This window comes from Mauremys reevesii, linkage group 6 (genome assembly GCF_016161935.1).
Source record: "Mauremys reevesii isolate NIE-2019 linkage group 6, ASM1616193v1, whole genome shotgun sequence".
NCBI classification, from domain to species: Eukaryota; Metazoa; Chordata; order Testudines; family Geoemydidae; genus Mauremys; species Mauremys reevesii.
In genome coordinates this window covers 115,889,475-115,910,772 of record NC_052628.1, presented here as the reverse complement: position 1 = coordinate 115,910,772, position 21,298 = coordinate 115,889,475, and the positions used below count along the sequence as shown (strand labels likewise).

The 21,298-nt window shown below is 42.0% G+C and overlaps 1 protein-coding gene and 1 long non-coding RNA gene across 3 annotated transcripts in view; one reads left to right on the top strand and one right to left on the bottom strand.

The window, feature by feature from the left end:
• The window catches only part of LOC120407610, a 59,566-nt gene extending 53,082 nt beyond the window's left edge, over nucleotides 1–6,484 (bottom strand). For both annotated transcript variants that reach the window (XR_005600134.1, XR_005600135.1), the window contains exon 1: nucleotides 6,399–6,484. This is a non-coding gene — a long non-coding RNA (uncharacterized LOC120407610). The remainder of the gene's footprint in view (nucleotides 1–6,398) is intronic.
• Nucleotides 1–21,298, top strand: part of PALM2AKAP2 (PALM2 and AKAP2 fusion) — a 771,069-nt gene that overhangs the window by 132,375 nt on the left and 617,396 nt on the right. The window contains exons 4-6 of the mRNA XM_039543348.1: nucleotides 6,425–6,590; nucleotides 6,826–6,879; nucleotides 9,125–9,253. The gene's annotated coding sequence lies outside the window, so the exon portion shown is untranslated. The remainder of the gene's footprint in view (nucleotides 1–6,424; nucleotides 6,591–6,825; nucleotides 6,880–9,124; nucleotides 9,254–21,298) is intronic.

Sequence of the window (21,298 nt, the reverse complement as noted above, 5' to 3'; positions counted from 1 at the left end):
TAGAAATAGTTACTCCCATGTGCACTCCCAGAATGCCTGTGGCGGTATTGTCTGTCTCTGCCCTTTGCTGGCATGGATGCTTTTGGCTGCTGCTGCCGGTTCAATGCTCACTGAGGTCACTCTGAGTCTTTCCATTGACTTTAATGGGCTTTAGAGCAGATCATTGTCGAATTGCCCCTCCTCACCTCACCGGTGATGGCTGCTAAAGCTACACTCTAACGCTGATTCACACCAAGGAAAGGCAGCTTTTCAAAGACGTTTCTTTTCATTTCTTTGTGTATTGGAAGGAAAGAATCAGACCACCCTAGAACATGAATAATAGGGAGTTCAGAGGGAAAATGGGCCTTTCTGGACATAGCAATTTGCAGTCTACTGTAGCTTAACAGCAGGAGGAAGGGGAATTAGTATCAACATTTCCATATGTGCTACCGCCTTTGTTATCCATTTTTTCATGTGACTTTGCCATGCAATTGATTTTTTTTTTAAACTTTCTCCTCTACAAACAGATAAATCAATTTCCTTTTCCTTTGGAAACAATTTATTTTCAGACACTCCCAATCTCCCGGGAAGAGTCGATGTGGAACCAGATTATTTTTCTCATTGATTTCTTCCCCTCCTGCCCGCTCCAAATATCTTATTAACTTTATGTCCTGCCTGACCAACAAATATTACACATTGAGGTGGGGGGAGAGAAATGAAAACTTGGCTGATGGTTGAGAGCTCACAATGCCCCATACTTAGGTCAGTGCAGCTGGCTGAGGTAGGAGTGCTGTTCTGTAGTAGCTATAACATGTATAGGAGGCCAGGGACTACACTAGGGAGTGAAAATAGTGTGTTCATATTCCAAGCACAGAAAGATGTTGGGGGGGGGGACCCTCTGATTAATTTAACCTTGAATTGTTTTCTATCTTCTACCCTACACTCTGCTGCTCCATAATAATGTTATCAGTGGTGACAACAACCCCACTAGATGACTTAAATTGTTCTCAGCTTTTCTTGCCAAGGCCGCTCCCTGTTTTCCCCTAGGGGGAGCGTCTTTTCAAAATTACTTCATCGAAATGAAGAATCTCTCCTGACGCTGTGATCATTTCATTCTCAGCTGCTGGTGCTAAAATTGGGCTCTCTGGAAGAGCAGTCATTGCATGATCACTGCCCTTTGCATACAAAGCCATTCCACTGCCACCACCCTCTTCTATTAACAGCCGATGACTGTGGCCTCCATTTTGGGGGATCCCAAAGTCCAAGCGCAGACCCTCTTGCTTCTCCCCACACTTCAACCTGACCCTGGCGCTTGCCTGTCAGTCAAAGCCATTAGCTCCTCTCCCGCCGCTCGTGACATCTGAACTTTTACTTGGTACATTTCTATGTAAAGAAGAGAATAACCTTCTATGCTTAATTCCCTGGTGTAATCAGAGTTCCATTTGACTTCCTATTGGATCTAAGCCTCTGGTGCTCTCCGGAGTTGTGCTTCTGAGGGGAGATGCTTTTCCTTGGGGAAAAAAAACCTTACCATTTCAACTACTTCAGCTTCATAAATAAAGCATGAAATACTGAGGTATAAAAATTAAAGTGCAAGAGGCTTTCTGCAATACTCAGCTATTGTTCCAGCTCAGTGCCTTATAATGCCCGCTCTAAGGTATTTCTATCATCTTTGTTTAACCAGATTCAAAGATGTTCATTTACTTTGGGGGGTGGGCGGGAGAGAATTCTTGCTTTCATCTAATGCCTGGTCCACATACCATTTTTCTAGCAGGGGGTGGGAGGGTGATTTTTTTAAACCAATAATGTTTATACCAATAGAATCCTAATGTGGACCACAATTATAGCATCATAAATGTGCTTAGACCAGTAACACTTATTCCCCTCTACTGGAAATGTTATAGATGTTTAGAAAGGGATCTGGTGTGGCCCCATAGCTAGTGGTCTGGACTGGGACTTCAGGAACAGGGCTTCTAGTCCTGCCATGGTAACTGTGGGCAAATGGCTTCACCTCCCTGTGCCTGAGGGTTTCCCCATCTGAAAACTGGGGCTAATGGTACTAACTTCCTTTGTGAATTCTCTTTCACTCTGCTGGTGAAAGAATTATGTAAGAGCTAGGTATTATTATAAGCACAGTTATGCTGATAGAATGGTGGCTGCACCAGCAGAATTGTAATTTGTGTGTAAATAAGGCCTAATTTTCCAAAGTGGATTATTTTGATTGTTGTTTTCTGGACACAAACATGCTTTTAGGAAAAACACAGTGAATCCCTCAACATCCTTCCATCCACCACAACTTGATTCACACACACACCCCGACCGGTGATGGGCATGATAAATGACAACAGCGTTGAATTTGAAGGAAAATTCTTAATTCGGTTTGGGTGTGTTTACTTTTAGACCCCCTTTGTGTTCTCTTTGGGCTCGATTCTGCAAGGCTCAGCTCACCTGCCATTCCTAGGGTGCTCAGCACTTTGCAGGATTGTGTCCTAGATGTGAATATCCTTGAGCATGAGTTTGCTGGCAAAGTCATTCAAGGAACTGGCTAATTTATTGAATGATAATTTTACAGTGAATTCATTCAAAAGTTTCTAGCCCTCAGAGTTGCAGAGAAAAGAAAACGACTCGAGTGCATCCTAAGGGTTTAGAAACCAGAAAGCAAATCAAAGGAACTCACCATTTTATTTTTAAATCTCACGACTTTTGGGGGCCTCACCTGTGATTTTTGGGTGCTTAGGGTTAGTGGTAGAGGGCTGCAGCTGCTACTACTACATCCTGGAGATTGAAATGCCCAAACTCAGACTTCGGGTATGAACACAAGCTTTCAGAGAGCTTTTGAGCCATCAGCCTGGGCTGCTGGTGGAGCTGTGGATGTCCACAGGTGCTGCGTCTTTGATATTATAAATAGGCCTGAAGAGATGAGTCCAGTTTAGACAGTCCTAAGGGTAACCGTTTCTCCTATCATCCAGGTTCCCTCAAGGAAAAGCAGCTATATTCTTTTCTTGTCTTAAAAACAATGAATTTGATGGGTCAAGTTTATTTTGTTTCTTGGGCAGAGTAGGTTCACTCAGGAAGACAAATCTTAGGTTTTTTAGCTTATCCTTACGTGTGTGTGTGTGTGTGGTGGTGAGGGGGGGAAGCACAGGAGTGAGTTTCTGGTGGCCTGCTTCCAGACAGAGGGGGAAAATCTCTTTCTTATTGTCCCTGCATAGACGCCCTCAGACAGGAAAAATGAGCATTTGCCACTTGGAGAAGAGGCCTTCTGCTGTGGCTCATTGAGAGGCAGTTGTAAAGAAGGTCAGCTGTTCTGGGATGTCAGCCTGAGGAGGAAGAACTGAATTTTCACTCCCAAAGAGAGAGTGTAACTCTGTGTACCTTGAAGCCACAGTACTGAACCTAGTGACTGACCTGGTTCTTCTGCAGACAGAAGAATCTTGGCCATTTATTTTTCCCTTTTCCAAAGTGAGAGCTCTTCTATCTGTGCCTTCCAACACGGGAACCAGTTTGCCTTTATGTTTAATTCAGTTTTGCCCCGAAGGGGGAAGTGCTGCGTTTATCTGACCCCGCCAGGAAAGGACCTGGGTGGTTTATTTTCACCAGCCAATAAAAAGAAACCACACTGGCTATTTGCAGTCATGAAGCAAGGAACCTGTTTATTTGCTGCCCCGAAGCAATAAAAGTAGCTTTTTACTGGCTCCAAGAGAACCATTTGTAGCAAATAATTTGCTCAACTAATTTAGCTTCTTTTTTAGTTTGTTTGTGAATTGTCCAAGAGTGACTCCTTAATTTTTTGTAGCACTTACTCCTCGTTTGAAATGATAACCTCTGCTCTGTGGATTGTCTGCTAGTTTAAATATTCAAAACTGAAGCTGTGTGGTATGTCTCAGGCATGCCTGGAAACTTAGATCACATGACTTCATGTGCCATGTAATTAGTAGAATCAGGTCTCTGTTGTAAATTCTCATATTTCATTGTTCACTTGCTGTAAATATTCACTTAAAATTTGTTGGTTCCATGAACACTCTAACCTATATTCTTATCCCTTAGAGCAGGGTTTCTCAAACAGGGGTCACCGCTTCTGTAGGGAAAACCCCTGGTGGGCCGGGCCAGGCCAGTTTGTTTACTTGCCCTGTTCACAGGTCTGGCTGATCGCAGCCCCCTCTGGCCAGGGATCGCTGCTCCTGGCCAATGGGAGCTGCTGGAAGCGGCACGGGCTGAGGGACGTAGTGGCTGCTGCTTTCAGCAACTCCCATTGGCCCGGAGCAGCAATCCGCAGTCAGTGGGAGCTGGGATCGGCCAGATCTGTGGACGGGACAGGTAAACGCACCGGCCCAGCCCTCCGGGGGCTTTCCCTACAGAAACGGTGACTCCTGTTTGAAAACCCTGCCTTAGACTGTCCACATGCAGAATACAAACACGGCTGAGATCAATTCAAATTGTGTTTAATTAATCAGACTTCATGACTAATGAGAACATCCATATTTGCACAAAATAGAGTAATAAAAAAAACACAACAAAACCAAACTGCCCCCAGAAACCAGGCTTTGGAAGAGAACTAAACTTTCATGCTTGAGGCATAAACAAACTATTACCAGAGTGGATTGGGAAGAAACTTCCCTTTAAGAAATTAGTGTATAAGCACCCACTGACAGCTGTGTGTGTGACAGCTCCCTCGACAGCATCTGGTACTCGCCACTGTGTCCCAGATCCACAAAGGGACTTAGACGTTGTGAAACTCAGCGTCATGAGGCATAACTTTTAAGCACCTACAAAATCACAGAAACACCCCTGTAATCCACATACCCTGTTTTAGACGCATAGGCTCCTTATACAATGACTGGGGAGAGATAGGTGCCCTAGAAGAGTGTTTCTCAAACTGGGGCCGCCACTTGTGTAGGGAAAGCCCCTGGCGGGCCGGGATGGTTTGTTTACCTGCCCCGTCCGCAGGTCTGGCCAATCGCGGCTCCCAGTGGCCGCGGTTTGCTGCTCCAGGCCAATGGGAGCTGCTGGGCTGAGGGACTTACTGGCCACCACTTCAAGCAGTGAACTTTGGCCAGTGGGAGCCGTGATCGGCCAGATCTGTAGACGGGGCAGGTAAACAAACAGGCCCGGCCCGCCAGGGGCTTTCCCTACACAAGCGGCGACCCCAGTTTGAGAAACACTGCCCTAGAATATGATCCACAAACACCAGCACACTAGGCAGGGAGCCCCCTAAGCTAGCCAATGGGTGATGCTGAGGAGAGGGGTGTGAGTGAGGCACCTATCTCTGCTATCAATCCATGAAGTGGGGAAGATAGGATCTCCTCTGCCTACCTCTGCACAAAGCAGCTGAGGAGTGGAGTGGGCGGTGGGGATCGAGCAGAAGGAGGACAACTTCCCGAATAACTTTAGCCTAGTGGTTAGGGTATTCACCTGGGATGTAGGAGGCCCCTGTTCTAGACTCGCTCTATCTGATGAGGAAAAGGGATTTGAACAGGGATCTGCTACCTGTCTGGTAAGTGCTCAGACCACTGGGCCATGGGCTAGTCTCCTTCCATCTCTCCTGTAGAAATTGTTGTATTTTAAATTAAATAATTAAATATTAGTTGGGGCAGAGCAGGAAAGAGAATCAATCCCTAGCCTAGTGGCTAGAGAGAGGGCAGATCCCTGTTAAAAATCCTTCTCCTCATCAGGCAGAGGGAGGACTTGATGACCCAAATCCTGAAGAGAGCTCGAACCAGTGGGTTATAGGAGAGATCCTTCTGTTCTGTGCAGCACAATATGTGATGTCACAATACAAAGAAATGTTGACATATATTTTTCACAGGAAAGGATGATTGGGCTGGTTTCATGCCTGGCCTGGCAAATTTTCATGACAATTATGCAAAGTTGCAATAAGTCTTTCCTTAAGGGTCTCATTACAAGAGTTAATTGCCCACTGCTGATTGCTGCCCTCTATATGTGGAGCTGACCGAGGCCTTGACTCACGTGGTGAAGTTCCGTGAGTTGCCTTTATCAGTGATTCTCCCTTATCCGGATCTCTGATGTCACTGTTCTCTCTGACATTGATTAGATAAGTCAGTTTTGTATCATTCTTTGGGATCATAGAATCATATCCTGATCCCACGTTATCAGCCTGATACCATATCCTGATCCCACGTTATCAGCCTGATACCATAACCTGATCCCACGTTATCAGCCTGATACCATAACCTGATCCCACGTTATCAGCCTGATACCATATATTACAATGCTGGCCTAGCTAAGATTCCTTAGAAGGAGTCTTAGCTAGGCCAGCATTGTAATATATGGTATCAGGTTTCATCTCTGTCATACACTGCACATGCCCGTTCTCATTTTCACCTGTGAGTCCGCACACTGCCACTCAGGACGACACATAGGAGATGGAAGACAGAAGAAAGAAGAGGAAAGTCACTTACCTGGTGATCATCGTGTTCTGTTCCAGCATTCCAGTGTGTTCTAGCGTTCCTGTGGTCCAGCATCTTCAGTCCTCCTTGGTTCTCTCCAGGATTCCAGAATCATCCTCATCGTGGTCAGAGTTTGTTCCATGGGACAATCGGGGTCCATCCCTTGGACAGGCAGGGTTTGTGCCTAGGACAAGCAGACAGACGGTACTGGAGTTTCCTTTTATTGTCTTTCGGTTATCCTAGTGTATCAGGTTTGTGGGCTCCGGACTTTAAGTCCATTTCCATCTACTGTTAACAACTGAGCCATTTGTTATTACCTGTGTTTATGTTATTTAGCTTTTCAACAAGGGTTCTGCTTTTAAGACCATGTTGGTCTAATAAATCTTGTTGTATTTGCGCCTTACCCTGTTGGTTTCATTCTTTCCTACCCCGGTGATAGATACAGGATGGGGAGGGCGTGAAGATTAGCCCATTTTCTGAGCGGCCTCAGAAGGTAAACATCTTATAATCTATTTCGGGTTAACAGTTACACACTAATTATTCACAAGTGTATGCAATGTACATGTATATTTAAAAGTTATTTAGAAAAGCTCTTGCTGTCCATGGTGAATACAGTAATGAGAATTAATCTATACAGTTGACAAAATTAATGTTGTGAATTTCTTGGCTTTCTTTGCCAATTGATGTTCAGGCTCTGTTGATGAGGACATATCACTTGTGGCTTGGAAGCCAACTTTGTGACAGCTACTCCCACGCTTTGTGGGCTGAGCAGTCAGAGGCAGAAGATATTTTAAGAATAGTATAAAATTCACTCCTTTCTCTCTCCACTTTTTTTTTTAAGTTAAACTAATACTCATGAGCGTATTAGAAATTTTATAGTCTTGGAAATGTAGGGAGTCTCTTCATGTGCAACAGAGAAATGGCAATTCAAACTTCCTCACAGTTCCACTCGTGTGATGCAACCCTGATTTGAGATACTGCCGTGATGGGAGCTGTACATAACCCAAAGATATATAGGCCTCGAAGGTTGGTTAAAGCTAAGCTTTTGAAAGCTGCCTAGGAGATTTGAAGGCCCGATTATCATAAATGTTAGTTGAAGTTAGGTGCCCAAATTCCTTAGGCTAAGATTTTCACAGCTGCTTACGTCTTCATATCGATTCAGTCCCTGGCCTCTCTGAGATTCTGAAAGGTACCAGTTAGTACTAGTAGTACTAATAGTGCCGTTAGTACTAATGGGTATGGTGCTTTTTTTCTGTTGTGAACCTACTGGAAATTGGAGTGAAGCCACTAACTCACTTCACATGGACCATCAAAGAGTTATCAGATGGAAATAACTTTCAGTCACTACAGCTATGAGGCTGCATCAGAACCAGTGACCTAGACACTGCAAAGGAAGATAAATAGTAAGAGGTTTTTTAGTTACGTAAAGAGGTGGGCCCACTATGCAGTGAGGATGGGGTAGAGACTAAATGTGATAAATGAAGGTGGGGGCAGGGTAGCTCCCTTTCATGGACACCCAGCCAGCCAGTTAGCTATAAAATCCCTGTTAATAGCGGTTCTCTACTTGCTTTACCTGTAAAGGGTTAAAAAAAAGCCCATAGATAAAAAGAAGGGAGTGAGCACTTGACCAAAAGAGCCAATGGGAGGGCTAGAACTTTTTAAAATTGAGAAAAAACTTTCCCTTTCTCTGTCTGTTGTTGTTCTCTGGAGAGAGGGGACAGAGCAGAGACAGGGCTGGAGCTATGCTGTAAAAAGCTGTGAACCAGGTATGAAAATCACCAGATCATACCTAGAAACTACTCAATTTGGAACCCCAGAGATGTACGTAGATCAGGGAATGGCTAGGAAGACACGATTAGGTTTATCTCTTTATTTCTGTAAGGCTTGTGGACTCCTCTATGCTAACCCCCAAATGCTTTTGTTTTGCTTGTAACCATTAAGCTGGACCTCATTCTTGATGCTTAATTATTATATTTGCTCTTTTTATATCTAACAATAGCCTAGGTTCCAGATGTATTTTCTTTCTTTTTTGTTTTTAATAAAATTTACCTTTTTTAGGAACAGGATTGGGGTTTTTGTGTCCTAAGAGGTTTGTGCATGTTGTTTAATCAGCTGGTAGAAACAGCTGATTTCCTTTGTTTTCTTTCTCAGCTCTTCACTGGAGGGGGGGTGAAAGGGCTTGAGGGCCCACAGGAAGGAATTCCCAAGTGGGCCTTCCTGGGTTCTCAAAGGGGTTTTTGCACTTGGGTAGTGGCAGCATCTACCCATCCAAGGTCAGAGAGAAGCTGTAACCTTAGGAGTTTAATACCAGCCTGGAGTGGCCAGTATTAATTTTTAGAATCCTTGTGGGCCCCACCTTCTGCACTCAAAGTGCCAGAGTGGGGAATCAGCCTTGACACTAAATAATTTAGGTATGGCCTAAACACTCAGGGAATACTTTTCTCCGTGTTCAATGAATATCAGCCTGAAGTCAGGATGGATGATGGAAAATGCCACATCCAAGATGGAAGCAAAACTGAAAGACCTTAATGTGCTCAAATCAGGGGACCAGATAATTTTCATCCCAGAATACCAAAAGAACTGTCATATGTAATTGCAAACCTCAGTAGCAATTATTCTGAATAATAGAATAATCAACTCCGTGTGGTACTGCAGAATTGCTAATATTGTACCTATATTTAAGAAAGGGGAAATAGGTGTTCTGGGCAAATGCTAACCCATTTGTTTGATCTCAATAGTATGCAAGATTCTATCACATTTTGAAGGAAAGAATAATTATATACATGGACATAAATGGAAGAAAACACCAAGATCCATCTTGGTACTGACTATATTGAATATTCTTATTAATGACCCTGGCACAAAAGGTAGGACTATGCTAATGATATTTGCTAATGAAATAAAATTGGGAGGCATTGTTAAAACGGAGGAGGATCAGAATATTATACAGAAGAATTGGATGATTTAGCAGATTGGAGTAATAGAAATGGGATGAAATTTGATAGTATGAAGTGCAAAGTGGAGGGTTATGACAGGTGAAGAGAAGAGCTAATAGAATGATGAGGGAATGGAGATCCTCTTTTGAGAGGAGACTGGAAGAGCTTGGCTTGTTTATCCTGGCAAAGAGAAGGCTCCGGGGGGATATGATTGCTTTCTATACATACATCAGGGGGTGGGGATAAACACGAGAGAGGATGAAGCTCTATTTAAGGTAAAGTACAGTATTGGTACAAGAACAAATGAGTATAAACTGGCCATGAATAAATTGAGGCTGGAAATTAGAGGAAGGTTTCTAAACCACCAGAGGGTAAAGGTTTGGAACAGCCTCCCAATAGGAGTTGTGGGAGAAAACAATTTAACTAGTTTTAAGATGGAGCTTGATAAATTTGTGAGAGGGATTGGATGATGGGATTGCTTACAATAGAAGGGGGATGGGCTTGGTGGCCTAACAGGTCCCTTCTGGTCCTATATCTTATGTTCCTAAATCTCATGCTTCAGATGGTCACCAGTAAGGTGAGGAAGGGAATTTCCCCCACAATGTATTTAGTTTATTTTATCTTTCCTCTGAAACATCAGGGATGGCCATGGGTAGAGATGGGACACTGGGTGGGGAGGTTGGTGCTCTGAGGTGGTCAGAAAATTCTCTTTCTCAGATGCATGGCTACTGGCTCTTGCTAACATGATCAGGATCATACTGATGGCGACTTTTAGTGTTGGGAAGGAATTCCCATGCCCCAATTGGCAGAGGGCTTGTGGGGGTGGATGGGGAACCACCTGCTTTTGCAGAGCGGGGCGTGGATCATTTGTTAGGATATCTGGATATATCTCACCAAATCAATACCCTACTGTTACAGGGGCCTCAAGCATTGATGCCTCCTGTTCTCTGTCTGGGGCACACAATAGTTTAGCCTTCTGACAGCTGTAAAATTTACTCTATTCCAGGTTATTGAGCTCAAGGTAGGGGTAACTCAGTGGGGTTTAGTGGCCTATGGTGTTCAGATAGTCAGTCCAGATGATCTAGTGAGCCACCAGGCCTTAAACTCTATAAAATGAAGGTACTGTGTCTGCCGAGGTTGCTCAATTATCCCCATCTTGCCTTATAGAATCATAGAAGATTAGGATTGGAAGAGACCTCAGGAGGTCAGCTAGTACAACCCCCTGCTCAAAGCAGGACCAACTCCAATTAAATCATCTGAGCCAGGGCTTTGTCAAGCCAGGACTTAAAAACCTCTAAGGAAGGAGATTCCACCACCTCCCTAGGTAACCCATTCCAGTGCTTCACCATCCTCCTAGCTCCATCCACTTTGGAACTCCCCTTCAGGTAGTTGAAGACTGCTATCAAATCCCGCCCCCCATGCTTCTCTTTTGCAGGCTAAATAAGCCCAGTTCCCTCAGCCTCTCCTCATAAGTCATATGCCCCAGCCCCCTAATCATTTTCATTGCCCTCAGCTGTACTCTCTCCAATTTGTCCACATCCTTTCTGTAGTGGGGGGCCCAAAACTGGACACAATACTCCAAATGTGGCCTCACCAGTGTCGAATAGAGGAGAATAATCACTTCCTTCAATCTGCTGGCAATGCTCCTACTAATGCCGTCCAATATGCCATTGGCCTTCTTGGCAACAAGGGCATACTGCTGACTCATATCCAGCTTCTCGTCCACTCTAATCCCCAGGTCCTTTTCTATAGAACTGCCCCAGCCTGTAGCAGTGCATGGGATTCTTCTTGTCCTTCTTGTCCAAGGACTCTGCACTTGTCCTTGTTGAACTTCATCAGATTTATTTTGGCCCAATTCTCCAATTTGTCTAGATCACCTTATCACCACCCTTCAGCGTATCTACCTCTCTCCCCAGATTAGTGTCATTCACAAACTTGCTGAGGGTGCAATCCATCCCATCATTCAGATCATTAATGAAGATGTTGAACAAAACCGGCCCTAGGACTGACCCTTGGGGCACTCAGGTTAATACCGGCTGCCAACTAGACATCAAGCCATTGATCATTACCCGTTGAGTCTGACGATCTAGCCAGCTTTCTATCCAACTTATAGTCCATTCATCCAATCCATACTTCTTTAACTTGCAGGCAAGAATACTGTGGGAGACTATATCAAAAGCTTTGCTAAAGTCAAGATATATCACGCCCACTGCTTTCCCCATATTCACAGAGCCACTTATCTCATCATAGAAGGCAATCAGGTTGATCAGGCATGACTTGCCCTTGGTGAATCCATGTTGACTGTTCCTGATCACCTTCCTCTCCTCCAAGTGCTTCATAATCAATTCCTTAAGGACCTGCTTCATGATTTTTCCAGGGACTGAGGTGAGGTCTGTAGTTTCCTGGATTCTCTTTCTTCCCTTTTTAAAAGATGGGCACTATATTTGCCTTTTTCCAATTGTCCGGGACCTCCCCCAATCACCACAAGTTTTCAAAGATAATGGCCAATGGCTCTGCAACCACATCAGCCAACTCCTTTAGCACCCTTGGACACATTAGATCCAGCCCCATGGACTTGTGCATGTCCAGCTTTTCTAAATAGTCCTTAACCTGTTCTTTCACCACTGAGGGCTGCTCACCTCCTCCCCATATTGTGTTGCCCAGTGCAGCAGTGTGGGAGCTGACTTTGTCTGTGAAGACCGAGGCAAAAAAAGCATTGAGTACTTCAGCTTTTTCCACATCATCTGTCACTAGGTTGCCTTTCCCATTCAGTAAGGATCCCACACTTTCCCTGACCTTCTTCTTGTTGCTAACATACCTGTAGAACCCTTCTTGTTACCCTTCACATCCTTTGCTAGCTGCAACTCCAGTTGTGCTTTGGCCTTCCATTATACACCCCTGCATGCTCGAGCAATATTTTTATACTCCTCCGTAGTCATCTGTCCAAGTTTCAACTTCTTGTAAGCTTCCTTTTTGTGGTTGAGCTCACCAAAGATTTCTCTGTTAAGCCAAGCTGGTCGCCTGCAATATTTGCTATTCTTTCTGCACATCGGGATGGTTTGTTCCTGCACCCTCAATAAGCCTTCATTAAAATACAGCCAGCTCTCCTGGACTCCTTCCCCCACCAATTAGCCTCCCATAGGATCCTGCCCATCACTCTCCTGAGGGAGTAAAGGTCTGCTTTTCTGAAGTCCAGTGTCTGTAGTCTGCTGCTCTCCTTTTTTCCTTTTCTCTGGATCCTGAACCATCTCATGGTCACTGCTGCCCAGGTTGCCACCCACTTCTACTTCCCCTACCAAGTTACTCTGTTTGTAAGCAGCAGATCAAGAGGAGAATGGCACCTAGTTGGTTCCTCCAGTACTTGAACCAGGAAGTTGTCCCCAACACTCTTCAAAAACTTCCTAGATTGTCTGTGCACTGCTGTATTGCTCTCCCAGCAGATGGCAGGATGATTGAAGTCCCCCATAACAACCAGGGCCTGTGATCTGGAAACTTCTGTTAGTTGTCCGAAGGAAGCCTCATCTACCTCATCCTCCTGGTCTGGTGGCCTATAGCAGATGCCTACCACGACATCACCCTTGTGCTCTCGCCTCTAAACTTAACCCAAAGACGCTCAACAGGCTTTTCTCCAGTTTCATACTGGGGCTCTGAGCAGTCAGACTGCTCTCTTACATAAAGTGGAACTCCCCACCTTTTCTCTCCTGCCTGTCCTTCCTGAACAGTTTATACCCTGCCATGACAGGGCTCCGGTTATGAGAGTTACCCCATCACGTCTCCGTTTGATTTAGTCTCTTTCTATTGTGTTTTGTTTTTTAATTAAAATATAATCTGTGGTAGCATAAATGCATTGTGTGCTTAATATTTTACCTCAACTAAAGGTCCAAAAACTTCCCATTGGTACATTACATGTTGGTGTCTGCATTAAAATATATCATCACGGAGGGAGTCTATCTGAAAGGAACATGACTTCTGAGACTTTCCTAATGTCTGTCTGTCACACAGAGGCAGCTTCCTTTGGGGGTAGAAGCATTAGCCTTTCAACTCTTGTCTGCTTCAGAGCTCTTCTGCTTTCAGAAACTTTCTTCCTCAAACTATATTTGAACAATAATTCACTTTGCAAGTTGGCTGCCATCAACATCTACATGAGAGTTTGGGATTCAAAAAGTTTACTAGATGGTTTGTACTTCTGAAATTTCTATTTTAATGTCTGGAGTGAGATGTTGTAATTTAATTATGAAAAGATAATACTGAGCGTTGAATTATTTGGATCTGTAGTCAAGAAACTTTCTAATTCGGGAAAGATTTCAGTCTGGTCCTCTTCAGAAAACAAACACCTGCCAGCAGTCACAAAGATGTAGAGTGAGTGTTTTGCCACACGAGGTCCAAAACAGAAAGGGGTGACAGCTGTGTTTGACTAGACTTCTACACAAGATCTTTACTCAGGGACAGATTTGTGAGCCTTACTCCAAGTGACAGTTAAGCACTTAAATAACCTTAAAAATCTGGCCCTTATTTTCTTGTCAGTTCACTTGTTTAATCAGATCCTTTGAAGGACAGAGGGTGTTTTTAATTTATAAGGGTTTGATAATTAATTATCAGATGTGTTCTTAAAGGTCAGTTTTAAATGTATATTTCAGTTTTGCCAAAGGGAGCATTGGCCTACTAAACCCAGGGTTGTGAGTTCAATCCTTGAGGGGGGTCTCTTAGGGATCTGGGGCAAAATCAGTACTTGGTCCTGCTAGTGAAGGCAGGGGGCTGGACTCAATGACCCTTCAGGATATAGGTATATCTCCATTATTAAAAAATTAAATTAAAAGTCCTGACAAAGCAATTTTAAATACATAGTCCATGAATGAGCAGTCTGATGATTCTTTATTCTTAGATTTTAAAAAGCAATAGAATACTTGAGTCTTTGAGCTAAGAAATTACTGTATTTCAGCAAAAGAGCCTGCTGACCTTTCATTGAAACTGAATCAAGTAACTAATTTCAATAAATATTTGAATAAGCAGTCTCATTATTGATGAGCTCATTCATTCTTTTCTGAATTTCCATTTGTTACTTTAATAAATGTTAATATTTTAACAAAAATTGCTATGTTCCCTCTATAACTACCTAAACCTAGAAAAAACATATTGGTCCTTTATTGATAGACACTTTATGGAGTATATTAATTATTAAGGCAGCCAACTCACTTTGCCTGAATAAAGAATTGTGCATTTCATTATTGCAAGATAATTTTAGCCTTTAAATGTCAGAAATCATAGCACTGTTATTTTGAGATTAATAGTACTTTATGCTTACTATGTAGTAGCTATGTTCAGTGCATCCACAAAGCTCTCTACAAACTTCTTTTGAGGGTAAACTACCTTTTGCATTTTACCAATGGATACATTGAGACATTAATGGTCCTATCTGGCAAGGTGAGGGATATCTTCAGCTACGTACTGGGCTACCCATCCTGCAGGACTGGCCAGTAGTAGTTTTTCCAGGTTTCACAGGGTATTTGCAATAACAGAGCCAGGAAAAGATCCCAGAACACCAGAATTGAGAGCTACAGCTACAGTTGTGAGCATGTCTCATGAGCAATGCATTTGCACCAAAGTATACATTAAAACGTGTGTGTGTGTATATGTATTTTTTTTAATCAGCAACAAGAATTGCTTCAAAATTCTCCACCGTAAAGTCTTAGGCAGTTTTTATCTTGCACATTATGTACACAAAAGATGGATTAATTCTTTCAGAACTACCATGGTCCACAGAAAGGAGCTGGATGGGGAATTATTTCAGGAATTTTCGTTACTTGTATTATTATGTAGTGTATATATAGGAACAGCATAGTGAGGTATTGTATTTATTCATTAGCTCACACATCAATGGCGCATAATATGTAGTAAATTACTAACATTTTCTTTAAAGCTTTTTAAAAAAACCATAGAATCACCGATATTAGAGATGGAAGAGAGACATTTGGCCACTTCCTCCATTTGCCCTGCCCCTGCAGAAGGGCTCCCTGTAGTTCTAGTCTGTCATGCAGTTCAGTGGTTAGCACTATTCTATGTGCAGTATAAACCTTTAGAAACATTTGAGAAAAAATGTACTCCAAAGTGATATGGTGACTCAGAAGAACTCTTGTAAACTTTCTGTTGACGAAGGAAGAAATTATTTCACTAATAAAACTGGTCTCAGTTTTGGCTAGCGACCCGAATAGGCTTTTTTTCCTGATAGAGTACCTGGCTTTCAGCATTTAATTTGTTCTGGGCGTTGCAGGCACTACCACTTCTTTTTCTGTGTCTACAAAATACACTGGCTATCCTACTTCCATTCTGTGGTGTTCTTCTGTGGTGGTCTTGCATAGCAGAAGCCTGGGTGAAGTCAACCAGGATAGGTGTGAGCTCACTTTGAGTGAGGCATGATGGGAATGCTCTCTAGAACATAAAGTCTAGTCTGAATGGTAGGGTGTCATTCTTTGTTGCCGTCACTGTTCCGCACTCTCCCATTGGCCCAGGAAGCCCACAAAGTGCATCCACTTCTCCTGAGAGATATGAACCAAAATGGCTTCTGCTAATCTCTCAGTACCAGAGGTAAACTCAGTTAATCAGAAAGAATTAATGACATGTGACCAATCACAGTTCTTCAGATATGATTATACAATAAAGAACTTAAATGTTCAACAAATCACTTAAGTTCATGTTTACCTCCTATTGAAGTCAACAGGGCTTAAGTCCTTTGCCAAATCAGGGCCCTGAAACTGACTATTCTCTATATTAATTTTTCTCAAAGCCAATGATTGATCCCCACTCTCTCCAGGTCTCCTTGACATTGCATTGAGCACTGCAGAACACACAAGAGATTGGGATGGGAAGAGAGAACAAAGCAGAACTCTTTATAAAACGGATAAAACACAGATTTCTTGAAATATCAGATACTAAAACTAACTTTTGCTCACACTTTTGCAATGTCAGTGCAAAACCATTTGATTTTATAGATGAGGAGTATGTAGTAGGTTTTCAGTTGGTTGTTTTTTGCCTTTATGCAGAACGGCACAGTTAGGATTTATCATCAGAGAAGTTGAAATTCTTGGGCCAGTCCTTATTCAGGCAAAATTCCTGTTGAAGCCACTTAGAATTTTGCCCAAAGTCTGCAAGATCAGATCCCTTAAGGCAAGAGCTGTGGGACAGCATTCCATTCCGCATATGAGAACAGCGGCTTCGACAGCTGCCCTTCTGTTAGTTTTACTGGGTGTACAAATGATTAACAAACAGACATCCTAAAAGTGCTCCCATCAATGCAAACACTTCCATTAACAGCAGAGTAATAAAACATTGACACACACATTGAGCCAACAGTCTCATTGCACTTATGAAACAGGGAAAGCTATTATGGGAGATTTAGACAATCTCCCTTTCTCTCTTTCAGGATGAAAATGATACTTAATTTACAAGGGGAGCAACATAAAATTGTCATTTTTACAGCTTATGTTGACATTGTTTTTCCTGCTGTACATGAGGGAGATATATATATAGAGAGAGATGATTAGTGTTTTTCATTGCAATTATTATTGATGGAACCACTTGTGGTCCAAAATAATATCTAGAATGATTCCACTGTCTCTCTGGAGCAATGCTGATTTACGCCAGCTGATGATTCAGCCCACAATGTAACTTCATGACTGATTGGGGGTGAGGTGGGAGAAGCAGATGTGCAGGGAGGCGGAATATAAGCTTTAGGGAGAACAAGAATCTTCCTTGTGTTCTTAACGGGTTTAGCTTTCTAATGACCAAGCATTATCTGTTTTCTTTCTCCCCCTTACTTTGCATTGCAGTTAATTTCTGTGATTCATGGATGGCTCAGCACTACCCCGTAACATCAACAGTATTGGTGCTCGAGCATAGGTGAAGGGGAGCCGTTTTTTGTTTGTTTATACGAGCAAATGTAACAAAACATGTGTCTGCCGGTTGCAACAAAATGAATAAAACTGCAGGTGCTAAGTGTTCTTACACTCCTTCGGGTTCAAAAATAGTGTTTGGACTGTCATGGAATCAACTTACATTATTCAGTGTCAGACACACTTAGACTCAGATGTAGTAGTAATTCCTTTGGTCGTCTTTTCTTGGTGGTCTCCATGGCAACTATTTCTACTGCCATTAGTACCTCTGGGGCCAAGCCTTCATCACATGTTTCTCAGCTGCTTCTTTTCTAACTAAGTAATTAATATCTGCCATATAACCATATTTAGATGTTTTGTGACCTTTGTTTTATTTATCTCTGTGAACCGTGCATCTTTTGTGTTCCCTTCTGTTTGGGTTGCTTTCATTAGCACTGGCTGTTGAATTCCTTCTTCCTGCTGGTCCCTCTTTAGGAAATAATTGGGGATGGTCTATTTCTGATGTCGCTTTGGACTGAAATGTCTTTGTGTTACTGGTCCATTCTAATGATAGGACATCATGTTTGGGCTGATTGCTTAGAGGCCCAATCCTGCATTTCCTTGAGTGCTTCCATTGACTTCATTGCAATAACATAAATGAACAAGGAATGAAGATTAGGCCTGTATGCTTTTGCATATCTCTATTTATAATCCAGTAGCACTTAGATGTTGCAAGTGAGAATGAAGTCCCGTTATGCAAGACACCGTACAAACACTGAAGTCTATGGGATGTAGGCACATGCTAAAGTGGTGTCCTGAACAGCGGTGGTCTTAAGCATGTGTTTAAGAACTTTCCTGAACTAGGGAGGTAGGGAGTGTGTCCCAAAGAGCATACAATCTTAAAGGATAAGACAGACAAATATTAGAAGGGGAAATGGGCACAGTACGTCGGTGGCAGGACTGCGAATAGAACCCAACTCTCTTGATTCCTACTTCACTAGTAAAGCTGCTCGATCATAATATCTCCCAAATGTTGCATATGAGGAAGTGAAGCCATTCCCTGGTCATATAAAATACTATTATTTCTGTTGCTTGCTTTCTAAAGGGATATCTTTTGTTCAGTGAAAGTAGGTCTTTTTTGTCCACCTCCCCCTTTTCTCAAAGGGGTCTGAATTTGGAGTGAAAAATATGATTTTTAAAAAAATTTCCAAATTAGAACATTTTGTTTTGGCAGTGATTATTGTCATACCGAACATGCAAAAAAAAAAGTTTTGTAAGTTTCAATGTGAAACCAGTCATGCTGCAAAATATTTCTTTTACATGATGAAACCTAAATTTCTCTCTGAAAAATGGTCCACAGAATTATATTCCTCAGACTTGTAAGTGAAATTTCACTTTAAAAAATGTCATGATTTGAGGATGCTAAAATCACCCTCACCCCCAAGGTCAGTATTTCAAGAATGCAACATACCACTTTTCCACATTTTGTGTTATAAAGCACAATCAAGGTCTACTTCCTGTGTATCCCCATCTGCTTTATTTCTGTGCTGATTAGATTTACTGTGCCAGATTTCAGGTTTATTAGAGAGAGAAGGTGAGTGAGGTAATACCTTTGATTGGACCAACTTCTGTCAATGACAGAGACAAGCTTTCAAACATACGCAGAGCTCTTCTTCAGGTCTGGGAAAGGTACTTCAGGTTTGAAATACCTCCTTGTAGAGTGGCCTCTCGTTTGTCAAATAAATACAGGATAATTGTAAGAAAAATCCAGAAAAATGCTTTGTTTTCAGGGGAAAACTTTACAACATTTTTATTCTGGGTATAAAAACCATTCACTGGTATCGTAGACTATGGTTGTTCACAGGGCTTGGTGAAACACAGAAGAACGTTTGTCTATTGTCTTGATATGTGACACAGGAGATTCAGCACTAAATAAAGATTGTCCCTTAAAATAAGGAATGGTCATGTCACCCTAATTCCATTTCTGAAAGCTGCCTAAAATATCCCCCGCTCCCCAAATATATTTTTCAAATGTTAATAGAGCTGGTACATTTTTTTTAAGTAAACAAAAATTTGATTAAATCTCCTCAGATTTTTTTTAACTAGCTCTATACCATTGGCTAGTCTGGTTACAGAAGATAGTGTATATTTATGGCTCAGCACAGGATGATGAGGAAAGTCAGCACCTTGCAGTATCAGGTCTTCTACAAACCATTGCCTGCTGTAATGCCACCACCCAGCCCACAGAGAAGAGGGAATGCATTCCTCAGCCACCAACACTTCTCAGTGAAGAATGCTCTGCTACCTACATAGAGTCATTTCACCTGATTGGCTCTCTTTAGAGAGAGAAGTGGTCTCTAAAAATCAAATGAACTGGAGGATTTCATTAGCAGTGACTGTGATGCATAAACTGACTCACCCACATCCTTCATCTTTTGAAGTGTCACCATTAGAGCTGGTTGAGGAATGGTTGTCCCATCCTGTGAAATTTTTTGAGATATGAAAAGAATTTCCATCTTGAATCAGGACAAAGTCAAAATCTCAAACATTTTTGTGAACCAAAAATCTGAGGTAAAAGAAATTCAGTTTGGGTCATTCAAAATATTTTCTTTCAATAATTTTGAAGTGATCTGTTTTGATTTTGACAATTTTTAATTTTATTTCACAATTAGCTTATATTTTGAAATTAAAAGTTGTTTTGAAATGGAAAACCAGATTTTCTTTTTTGAAAATGTCGAAACAAAACATTTTGACAACTTCAAAACTTTGTTCAGATTTTTTTTATGTTGATAACTTACTGACCCAAAAAACCTCTAATCACCATTTCAATGCACCACTGAAAATGAAAAAAACACTGTAACATGCAGAAATATACAGAATGTATGAGACCATTGACCATAATCCAGTGCAAATAATAAATAATTGTTAATTGACTGTTAGAGAAAATTAAGACCATTTAGAAAATAGTTTCTCTTCATACAAAACAAAAACCAAACAACCAGACAAAAAACAAATGTAGTGAAGTGATAAATTTTCCCCTAAATCTGCTTCTTTCCCCCCAGCCCCTTACTAAAACTGTTTTGATTTATTGACAAATGGAAAGTAAAACAGTTTCCATCAAACTCTGTAGGCCTCAGGCTAGAGATTTTAAACTTTCTTGGGCAGAGATTTCACTGAATTCTCTTAACAGCTGTAAAACACCCCATACATCTACTGTGCTGACTTCTGTTGATTAAATGCATTCCCAAGCACCAAAGCTGGGGTCAGATACAAACTTTCCCACAGTTCTGGGGTGTTTGGATGTACGGTTTTGGTTCATTGCTACTGTAAATGTATATAATAACTTATAATAAATGCCTGGTGGTGAAGTCAGTGACAATTACTGATCAGATTCAATTACTGTTGACTGAAGCAAAGAGAGATGGAAGAATTGGCAAGGGAATTTTTATCACCGTAATGGCGCAAAGGCCAGACAAAAGAAGCACAATGCTTTCCAAGTTAACATGCTCTTGATTTAACAAGATCCTTGACTGTCTTTTTGTTGGTTTTTCCTTTGTCTGTTTGTTCTTTTGTTATGGGAATTTGGCAGGCTCTTAACCTGAGTGCGCAAAATGATTTTTTTTTTTATGCTATTGAGGGCTGTAGGTCCCAAAGGTAGGTAGTTTCTTACATAAGAACAACAGGATAGACCCTGAGCTGGTGTATATCCCTGCAGCTACACTGGAGTCAATGGAGCTCTGCTGATTTATACCAGCTGAGGATCTGGAGTAATATTTCTGCTAGTGCTGGAAGACAAATTGTTACTGCCAGATACAGAAGTTAGTACTGAAAAATACCAGATACGTACTTTAGCCAGCATGGCTCTTCCAGCATACAGCAGTAGGATTTATGAATGGGAGGACTGCAGTAGATCAGGATGTGCACTTGTCATATTTTTCATTCTGTGCACATATATTATACTGTATAAAAATATCTTCCCTAAAGTAGAGAGATGGGCATGAACTGCAAAGTTCAGATCCAAATTCAAACGGCCCGACAGTTCAGGAGTATTTGGAGTTGGGAGTTTGATTTGACCCATTCTAGAGAAAGGTGTTAGCCATGACAGGGAGAT